The sequence below is a fragment of the Dipodomys merriami genome, unplaced genomic scaffold (genome assembly GCF_024711535.1).
Source record: "Dipodomys merriami isolate MVZ:Mamm:240054 unplaced genomic scaffold, mDipMer1.0.p SCAF_1331, whole genome shotgun sequence".
In the NCBI taxonomy this organism is placed as follows: domain Eukaryota; kingdom Metazoa; phylum Chordata; class Mammalia; order Rodentia; family Heteromyidae; genus Dipodomys; species Dipodomys merriami.
Window position 1 is genome coordinate 29,737 of NW_027202640.1, and position 11,053 is coordinate 40,789.

At 37.9% G+C, this 11,053-nt stretch overlaps 1 non-coding gene across 1 annotated transcript; it reads right to left on the reverse strand.

Moving 5' to 3' along the window:
• Positions 1–7,119: 7,119 nt before the first annotated feature.
• On the reverse strand, positions 7,120–7,283 carry LOC138825068 (U1 spliceosomal RNA). The gene has a single exon (XR_011371331.1). It is a non-coding gene; the product is annotated as a U1 spliceosomal RNA (small nuclear RNA).
• Positions 7,284–11,053: the final 3,770 nt, after the last annotated feature.

An 11,053-nucleotide genomic window follows, 5' to 3' on the forward strand; every position in this document is an offset into this window, starting at 1 on the left:
GAAATGGCATCTCACTACATAGCCAAGATGGCCTTGAACTTACTGTGCTTCTGCTTCAGCCTCCCAAGTGATAGAATTACAGTCTTAGCATACCATGCCCAGCTATCTCTCATGGACCATTTGAAATAGAAAAATGATAACGTGTGTGAAATCACAGGCAGCAAAGATGGACCTGAGAGGAAGTTGAGTGGGCTGAGCCAGAATTGTTTATTTTCAGTGCGTAATCAACTCATGGAAGCTTAGGGGCATATAAGGTATGGCCTTTACAGTGATTAGTTGGTTCCATTTCCTCCCCTCCCACATAGTCTTTTTCTTTAAAAAGGGCATGCTCCATGTTAATAAACGAGTTCCTGCTTGACTTGACTCCCCACTGAGTCTGATTGTCTCCTGGGCTAAGGGAGGCTGGGGAACGGGCTAGCTGCCACACTTACCTTTCCCCGGACCCTGTCCATCTTTCATGGGATGGACGAAGACCCGACACATGTGTCTATATCTACTACGAGACGTGCAAAGATCAAATAATTTAGAACGCAGTTGTTAAGAATATAGGCTCATATTCAACTGAATTTCAAATTCAATTTTGGTTTCTTACCTACTTTTGGTTAAAGAGGTGGACAGTATACCACTGAGTTTTTTCGCATGTACAGAAATGTGGATGGTGCCAGGTATAGGTGACTCATGCCTATAATGTTACTCAGGAGGCTGAGATGTAAGGATTGTGTTTCGAATCCAGCCCAGGCAGATAAGTCCACATTAGAATAGCAGGACAAGAGCCAAACTGATGATCCAGATACTCTTCTGAAAAATGGTTTAATATGGTAGATTGTTTCCCACATGTCAATTTGTTATTCTGCTTCGAGTAAGAAAATTTCTAAGGCTCAGAAAAGGATTCAATCAAAATGTAGCCATTTTGATTTTTATTAAAGGAATAGTTAATTTAAACATTGGTAGCTCATGCCTATAATCCTTGCTGCTTAGAAGGCTGAGAACTGAGGAACATGATTTCAAGCCAGCCCAAGCAGGAAAGTCCATGAGATTTGTCTCCAATTAAGCAGTGATAAACCCAGAAGAAGAGATATGCCTTAATAGAGTATTATTCCTCAGGAAAAAGTTCTATTTAAGCTGCCCTAAAACTTCAGGTCATATGTTTGGACATTGCCATCTACAATGCTACTGAACATACCTTCCTTTGGTGTGTTTGCCTACAGTCTGGTTTTCACTCCTGTGGATATAGGATGCTTAGCCCTCAACCTTGGGGGTGGCATGATCTGTGTATGGAATACACTGCCCAGACAAACAACTACGATGCAAGCAATGATTGACAAGGTATTAAGTCCAAAGTTACAATGGTAAGGATGTATCCTGTTTAGCTTTTTTCTTAAGTTAATTGCTTTTTAAATTTTATCTGCTTATTTAATGTACTCTAGGATCAAAAGTTAATATTTAGGATTTTGGTGCAATTTGAAATTAGGCAGGTAAGAGCACCCATTGTTCCCAAATTCAACATTTCAAATTATTAAAACCTTGTTCAGGGAGTTCCGGGAAGATGGCAAATGAGAAGCTGGAGGCTAAAAAAGCTCTCGCATAGAAAGCAGTTATAGAGTTCCAGTGAACAGTCCTAAGCCAGAGAATCACACCAAGTGTGCCTTCACAGGACAAAGAGGTAGGCTAGAGAGAGAAAATACAGGCAAGGAGACAGCCCTGAGCACTTGCCAGCATAACAGAGATTCCTATACTTTCCTTCAATGTACCTGTCTAATATTCTCTTCTTTGTCCAAATTTAGAAACATTGAAGTTATACCTTGCATTCTCTCAGACCACAAGGGAATAAAATTAGAACTCAACACCAAAAGCCACCAAGGAAATTCCGGTAACACATGGAGGCTGAACAACACACTGCTGAATCACGAGTGGGTCATAGAAGAGATTAGAAAGGAAATTCAAATGTTCATGCTATTCAACAAAAATGAACACACTAATTACCAGCTCCTCTGGGACACAGCAAAGGCAGTACTCAGAGGCAAGTTTATAGCTCTAAGATACTACATCAACAAATTGGAGAGATCTGATAGCAACAATTTAATGACACATCTAAACCTCCTTGAAAAAGAGCAGCAAAATAAACCCTAATCCAGTAGACGGAAAGAAATAATTAAAATTAAATCAGAACTAAATGAATTAGAATCCAAAAAACTATAGGAAGAATCAACAAAACAAAGAGTTGGTTCTTCGAAAAATTTAACAAAATTGACAGACCGTTAGACAATCTTATCAGAAAAAGGAGAGAATAAACTCAGAGAGGAGAATGGAAACATCACCACAGAAAAAACCAAGATTCAGAACATTTTAAGGGAATACTTCTCAAAACTTTATGCTAATAAGTTTTAGAACTTGGCAGAAATGGGCCTTTTCCTAGCAAATATTGACATGCCAAAACTAAACCAAGATGAGTTAAACCATCTTAACATGCCCATATCAAGCATTGAAATAGAAACAGCTATAAGAGACCTCCCAGCTAAGAAAAGTCCAGGACCAGATGGTTTTACAGGGAATTCTACAAGGCCTTGAAACCAGAGCCTACACCAATAGTCCTCCAACTCTTCAATGAAATTGAAAGAGAAAATTCACTACTGAACACATTCTATGAAGCCATCATAACCCTCATCCAAAACCAGGCAGGGACTCATCAAAGAAAGAGAACTATAGACCCATTTCTTTGATGAACATTGATGCATAACTTCTCAACAAAATTTTGGCCAATCAACTTCAAAAATTCATCCAAAAAAATCATACACCATGAGAAAACAGGATTAATTTCAGGGATGCAAAAGTGGTTCAATATAAGCAAATCAATTAATATTATTCATCACATCAACAGGAGCAAGGATAAGAACCACATGCTTATCTCAATCGATGCAGAAAAAGCATTCAACAAGATCAAACACCACTTTATGATGAAGGTTTTGGAAAAATTAGGAATCCATGGAACATTCCTCAATACAATAAAGGCTGTATATGACAAACATACAGCCAGCATTATACTTACTGGTGAAAAAAGAAAGTCATTTCCTCTTAACCCAGGAATAAGAAAAGGATGTCCACTCTCTCCACTTCTCTTCAGCCTAGTATTAGAATGCCTAGCTACAGCAATAAGACAAGATGGACACATAAAGGGGATCCAAATAGGGAAAGAAGAAATAAAAGTCTCCCTGTTTGCAGATGACATGATCTTGTACTTAAGAATCTCATAGACTCCACTCCCAAATTACTCAAGCTGAATCAAAACTTTGGCAAAGTATCAGGGTATAAAATTAACCCCCCCAAATCAATGGCTTTTCTGTATGCCAACAAGGAGAAAAATGGGGCTGAAATTAAGAAAGCAACTCCATTTGTAATAACCCCTCAAAAAATAAAATACCTAGGAATTAACTTAACCAAAGAAGTATAGGGCCTCTATGATGAAAACTTTAAAAACTTGAAAAAGGAAATCAAAACAGAACTTAGAAAATGCGAAAAACTCCCATGCTACTGGATTAGAAAGATTATCATTGTGAAAATGGCAATACTTTCCAAGGCTATCTACAAATTCAATGCGATACTTATCTAAAATACCTCAGTCTTCAAGGAAATAGAAGAGGCAAGCCAAAAATTCATATGGAACAATGAAAGACCCCGAATAGCAAAAACGCTCCTCAATGGAAAGAACACTGCTGGAGGAATATAAATACCAAATTTCAAAGTCTACTATAAAGCTATAGTAATCAAAACAGCTTGGTACTGGCAAAAGAACAGACCTCAGGACCAATGGAATAGAATTGAAAACCCAGAAATGAACCTACAGACCTATAGCCATCTAGTCTTTGATAAGGGAGCTAAAAAAATAGAATGGAAGAAAGACAGCCTCTTCAGTAAATGGTGCTGGCAAAATTGGTTAACTACTTGTAGAAAAATATCTAGATCCTTATATATCACCCTGCATCAGAACCCACTCCAAATGGTCAAAGACCTTGGAATCAAAGCAGACACTCTGAAAACATTACAGGATGGAAGAGGAGAAACCCTAGGTGTCCTTGGCTCAGGACGAAATTTTCTTGGTAGAGACCCAGAAACACAAAAAAATCAAAAAAGGTTGGACAATTGGGATTGCATGAAGTTGCAGAGCTTCTGCATGGCAAAGGACATAGCTAGCAAGACCAATAGAAAGCCCACGGATTGGGAGAAGATCTTCACTAGCCATACAATGGACAAGGGTCTTATATCTAAACTATACTTGGTACTCAAAAAATTAAATCCCCCAACAACAAATCCTCAAAGAAACAACTGTCCAATAAATAAGTGGGCTAATGACTTAAAGAGAAACTTCTCTGACGAAGAAAGAAGAATGGCCAATAGACACATGAAGAAATGCTCAACCTCCCTAGCCATAAAAGAAATGCAAATCAAAACAACATTGAGATACCACCTCACCCCAGTTAGAATGGCAAAAATCAAGAACTCTAATAACAACAGATGCTGGAGGCTATGTGGACAGAAGGGAACCATACTTCATTGTTGATGGGAGTGTAAACTTGTTCAACGACCTCAGAAAGTATTATGAACGTTCCTCAAAGACTCCACATAGAGCTCCCCTATGACCCAGCAATCCCACTTTTGGGCATTTACCCAAATGTTTACAAACAAGACCACACTAAAGCTACCAGCACAACTATCTTTATTGCAGCATTATTTACCATAGCTAAGATCTGGAACCAACCCAGATGCCCCTCAGCAGATGAATGGATCAAGAAAATGTGGTATGTATACACAATGGAATTCTATGCCTCCATCAGAAAGAATGACATTGCCCCATTTGTTAGGAAATGGAAAGACTTGGGATAAATTATATTAAGTGAAGTAAGCCAAGCCCAAAGAAACATAGGTCCCATGATTTCCCTTATTTGCAATAACTAGTATATGTATGAGTCAAGCAGAAAAGATCAGATAAGGTGATGTTAGTAAAATGAACCCTAAGATATGTATTTTAAATGTTTTTTTTTCTTTCATGCATTTGTTTCTAATGCAATTATAAGATTATTTCTTTGTTGCTTTGTATGTCCCTCCCCCACAGTATAACCCATACTTTCACTGTATTTGATGTTGGTATAATTTGTGGAAGGGAAGGGGAAAAACCAGTCATTTAAATAAGGATACAGGTGGACCTGTTGCAACAACGAGAAATACAATGAGTTGTCATGTCAAAAACGAACTTTACAACTTTGCGGGGGGGGGGGGGAAGGATTGTATGTGCGGGGGAGAGGTAGGATGGGAAGGGATGAGAAGGGTAAACAAAGTAGAAGGCTACAATGCTTGATAAGAAATGTACTCACTATCTTGCCGGTGTAATTGTAATCCCTCTCTACTGTATTTTCACAACTTAAAAAAAACTTTGTTCAGATGTTTTAATCATCAGAAATTTGAGACAGGGATGGTAGCTCACATTTGTAAAGCTATCTGCTGGGTCTTGGCTGATACAGAGAGGATTATGATTTGATGTTAGCCCTGGAAACATTCAGAATATTGGATCTCAATCAAAATCTGAACCCAATGCATTGAATTTCTTATTTCATCTATTCAGAAAAGGTAAAAAGAAGCATTGTCGTCCATGCTGGCCTGGTCATAGACATAAAACCCTAGCGCAAAAGTGGCTAAAGTCGAGCCGGGCGCAGGTGTTTCTTGCCTGTAATCTTAGCTACGCTGGAGGTGAGATCTGAAGATCACAGATTAAAGCCAGCCCAGGCAGCACAATGAGACTCTTATCTCCAATAAACCACTAGAAAACGAGAAGTGGTACTGTGGCTCAAACAGTAGAGCCCTCGACTTGAGCTGAAGAGCTCAGGGACAACACCCAGGCACAGAATTCAAGTCACATAACCAACAGAAGAAAAATGAGGGCTCGGAAGGTGGCTCAGTGGTAGAGCGCTTGCCTTGCATGCCTGAGTCCCTGGGTTCGATTCCTCAGCACCACATAAACAAAAAAAAAAAAAAAAAGAGCCGGAAGTGGCGCTGAGGCTCAAGTGGTAGAGCGCTAGCTTTGAGCTTAAGATCGGAGGGACAGCGCCCAGGCCCAGAGTTCAGGCCCCATGACTGGACCTCCGACCCACCCCCCAAAAAAAAGAAAAAAATGACTAAAGCAAAATAAAAGCAGGTGTATGGCTCATCAGGTAGAGTACCTACCTAAAATCATGAGAATCTGAGTTTAAATTTTAGGATAGAATGGGAAAGGATGTGAAGGAATAGAAGGAAGAAAAGAAAGAAGGGAGGAGTTATTCTGTATATTGTACTTGCCTAGCTATTTCATTAAGGTGGCTTCTCATTCCTTTTTCTTCTTTGATCTTCTTTTTTTTTTGGTCGGTTGTGGGGCTTGAACTCAGGTCCTGGATCCTGTGCCTGATCTTTTGTGCTCATGGCTAGTACTCTACTGCTTTGAGTTACATTGTCACTTATCGTTTTCAGTGGTTAATTGGAAATAAGAATCTCATAGATTTTACTGCCCAGGCTAGTGTTGAATCTTGATCCTCAGATCTCAGCCTTCTGACTAGCTACAATTACAGGTATGAGACTTTGGCTCTGGTCACCCATTTGTTTTCTTTCTTTTTATTTTTTGTAAGTCATGGGTCTTGAACTCTAGGTGTTGTCCCTGACCTCTTCAGGACAAATGAAGTGCTCTACCACTTGAGCCAGAGCCCACTTCTGGTTTTCTGGTGGTTAATTGAGGATAAGAATCTCATGAGCTTTCATACCTGGGCTGGCTTTGAACTGCAATCCTCAGATCTTAGCCTCTTGAGTAGTTAGGATTACATGTATAAGCCACCTGCACCCAACTTCCTCATTTATTCTCTCATGGTGAGTTCTAGCTGATTTCTCTACTCTTGTAGTTCCTAGCAACTACAAAGTAGGCATAGAAGTACCTCATCCTTTACAGTAGTCCTTAGGATCAAGTGACTACTGAGTGCAGGAAAGGAGATGAGGCCAATATAAAATACAATGCTGTCTATCTATCTATCTATCTATCTATCTATCTATCTATCTATCTATCTATCTATCTATCTATCTATCTATCTGTCTATTTAGTTAGTTATCCACGGTAGAGCACTAACACAGTCCTCCACTACCACAAATTATGCACTCAAATTTCTCACATTTGATGTAATCACAGGAGTCAGCACATCTGGAATGTAATAGATAAGTCTTTCCATCAGAAAACCACTTTCATGATCGTGGTATCTCCCCTGCCAGGTAAGTAACAATGCTGACTTGATATTTTAAAAACTAACAAACACATGAGAGTAGTTCACATTTGTAATCCTAGCTACTCAGAATGCTGACATCTGAGGATTAAACTTTAAATACTAGATAAATTTTGCTGAATTTTGATTAAAGCTCCTTTGGTGTTTTTAATTGTAGTTTTTATTTATTTTCTTATTTTACTGTTTCTTACTGTGACTACCAAAAAGCTGAGTGACTTACGTGGCTTGTATTCCTGTATTACATTGGAGGTGCTCTAAGACTTCATCAGAGGCCAAACTTGTTCTACTCAGCTGAGTAGCCAGCCACAAAGCTGTAAGTGACAATACCTACAGTAAGCAAAATTACATAAAATTAAAAATTCAGACACACAGTTACACTAGCCATATTTCAAATAAAAATAGAATTCAAGTTTCAGTGAATGTTAGTAAAGTTTTAATGAATTCATTCTATCTATGTCCCCTGTGACACTGCCACAGAAGAATGGAATACTTAAAGAATATCATGTAGTTCCCAAGGCATGGAGGTAGTTACTCTCTTCCTTTACAGAAAATGTTTGCCTGGCCATGTACCCTAGTGAATATTATTTATTATGCAGAGCTACCCACTTTTCTATATGCAGTTATGTCTCACTCTCCTTTTCTCCCTCCCTCTCTCTTCCCTCACCCAATCCCTCCCTTTCCTTGTTTTAAGGATCAAAACTCATGCATGGTAAGCTGCTAAGCTGAATCCCAGCCCTATGTATGATTTTGTGTTTGGGGAGGGGGTACTTTTTCAGGGCTTGAACTTTGGCCCTGGACACTATTTCTAAAATTTTGTGCTCAAGGCTAGTGCTCTGCCACTTTAACCACAGGTCCTGTTCTGTCTTTTTGGTGGTTACTTAGAGATAATATCTCATTGGCTTTCCCTCTTCTGCTGGATTCCAACCATGATCTCATCAGCTTATTATTACAGGATGCGAATTGTCATCTACCTTACTTTTTTTTTAAGTTTTCAAGTATCTTCTTTTAAATTAAAAAAGAACAAGTATGGGAAACTTCCCAGAGAGGTAAACAACTCAAAACTATATAGGGTTACATATCTCTGTATCATCACAAAATTGCTGAGTAGTTCTATTACTAACATTTTATGAGGTGAATTTTCAGCACTAACACTAATAATGTTAAGTAATTGGAAAAATGATATTACTTTGTTTTTCGGTACCCAAGTCATATACTTTATTCTGTGTCTTAGCTTGAGAAAATCTGATTCATTTTCTAGAATGATTCCTATGAATCATAAAAATAATGACAGAGCTAGTTCAGTCAATGATTTAGAGTTCTAAAACAAACTTGCAAGATACTTTGTATTTTAATTCATACAGTATAGTGATTTTGTCTAAAGCATGCCTTACTGACACACATCACTAGAAAAGTCAGTTTGGAAAATCGGTCTATACTCAAATCTTGTCAAATTAAGAACACATTTGAATAGTGATGATATATGTCCAAGCAATAACTTGAAATAATTATCATTGACTGTCTTGACAGGTACAATTAGCTTCTTCGATTTCTAATTGTCATAATATTTATACTTCAGTAATGCTACAGCATTGTTAGACAATTTTGAAATGGCTGCATAAAGGGACAGATAAGAAAAATAATCTTAAACCAGCAGGTAGTGGCTCTCGTCTGTAATCCTAGCTCCTCAGGAGGCTGATATCTGAGGATCGCAGTTAAAAGCTAGCACAGGCAGGAAAATTCATGGATCTTTTATCTCCAATAAACCACTAAGAAAACTAGAAATGGTACTGTGGCTCAAGTAGTAAAGCACTAACCTTGATCTGAAGAGTTCAAGTCAGACAGAGTTCAAGTCCCTCGACTGACAAAAATAAATAAATAAATAAATGAAATCCCACACTGGCCAGATGAATGAGAACTGACAATGTTTTCTAGGTAAGGTATATTTAGTGCTAGTTTTTCTATATTTTGTCTTACCTCATATATTAAGTGCTTTTTTTGCAATGAACTGAAGAAGGTTCTTAAGTGACATTTTTCTATGAATAACTGAGTTTATAATAAAGTTATTTTGTAAAATATTGTCTATTTTCCACTATTTCTTTTTATCATTTAAATCTCCCTCTTTGTTCTGCACCATCTTCCACTTCCACAGGTTTCCAGGGTATATCATAAGAAGACTGTGTACACATTATTCTGGGTAACGATATGCACCATTTTTTAACAAATATGTGGGGATTTTCTTTCACTTTAATCCTAATGAATTAAAAGTAGAAGGTGTTAGAAAAGTTCTAAGTCAGTGACTGCACTCGTGGTGTGCCGTGTACCCAGAGATCCATGAAAGCAGTAGTAGCAAGTGATAAATTAGAGTATCTAAGAGAAACTATTTACCTATAAGCTTTCCTGACCTCTAAAGCAATGATAGAGAAGATATTTTCCATTGTACACAGGTATCTTGTTCAGTGTCCTGATCTTTGCTTAATACATTCTGTTCTTAGTCTCTTCTAGCCAAAAATCAACCTTGTCGCAAAGAAATGTCAAACAGAGCACTAGAGCATGGTGTTTACATATGTAACTGAGGTCTTTTTGCTGTGTCTCCCCATGAAGGATGGTGGAAAGGCAAAAAAGCATGAATGAGAGAATCAGAAGGTAAGACAGTACTTGTTTTTAAACAAGATCATTTACATAATAAGTCATCTGTCTATGCGGGCAGAGTTCTCCTCACAATCATGTCTTAAAGATTCTACCTCTTTTTTCTTTTATTTTTCTTTTTCACTTTTTTTATTGTGAAAATACCGTACAGAGGGGTTACAATTACATGACCAAGATAATGAGTATATTTCTTATCAAGCATTATTCCTTCCTCCTTTGTTTCCCCTTACTATCCCTTCCCATCTACTCCCCCCTCCCACCCCACCCTCCCTTGCACCAAAGTTGTAAATTTCGTTTTTGACATGGCATCCCATTGATACAATGGGTCCACCTGTATCCCTATTTAAGCAATTTGTTTTTTCCCCTTCCTACAAAGCAACAAAAAAATCATTTTATAAACATGTTAGAAATAATAGCAAGAAAGAAAAACCATTTGATTTCTTATCATGAGGTTCATTTAGACTAACATCAACTTATCTGACTGGATATATGGCTATAACTCAGGCCCTGGACACTGTCCCTGAGCTCTTTTGCTCAAAGCTAGTGCTTTACTACTTAGAGTCACAGCCCTACTTCTGAGAATGCCTGAGCACCGATGGCTCACACCTGCAGTCCATGAGACACTAATCTCCAATTAATCACAGAAAATCTGGAAGTGACACTGTGATTCAAGTGGTGGAGCACTAACTTTGAATAAAAGCTCAGACCCCAGGACCAGAAAAAAAAAGAGAATGCTAGACAGATACATTGAAGGAAAGTATAGGAATCTCAAGAAATGAATGCTTTCCAAAAGCAGTGATGATTAGGCTATGATCTAATATATTTGATATGATTTATTTGTCTTAATGCTGATGCTGTCTAATATCCTAGACCCTCTCATGTATCTGCTGATAAATCTGAATGACCAAAAAATAATTTTGGTAGTGGGGGTGTGTTACGAGTTAGAATTCTTTTTTTCCCTTAGGAACATTTTCTTTTCAGATTAGAGCTTTGATATCCCAGAAAATGTTTAAAGTAATTGTGTTGTTTCTTAGAAATTATCATACAATTAAGTATATCTCTTTTAATCTCCCTAAAACTGTGTATAGGATGGAAAGAATAGTTTATTCCAGTGTATTGGA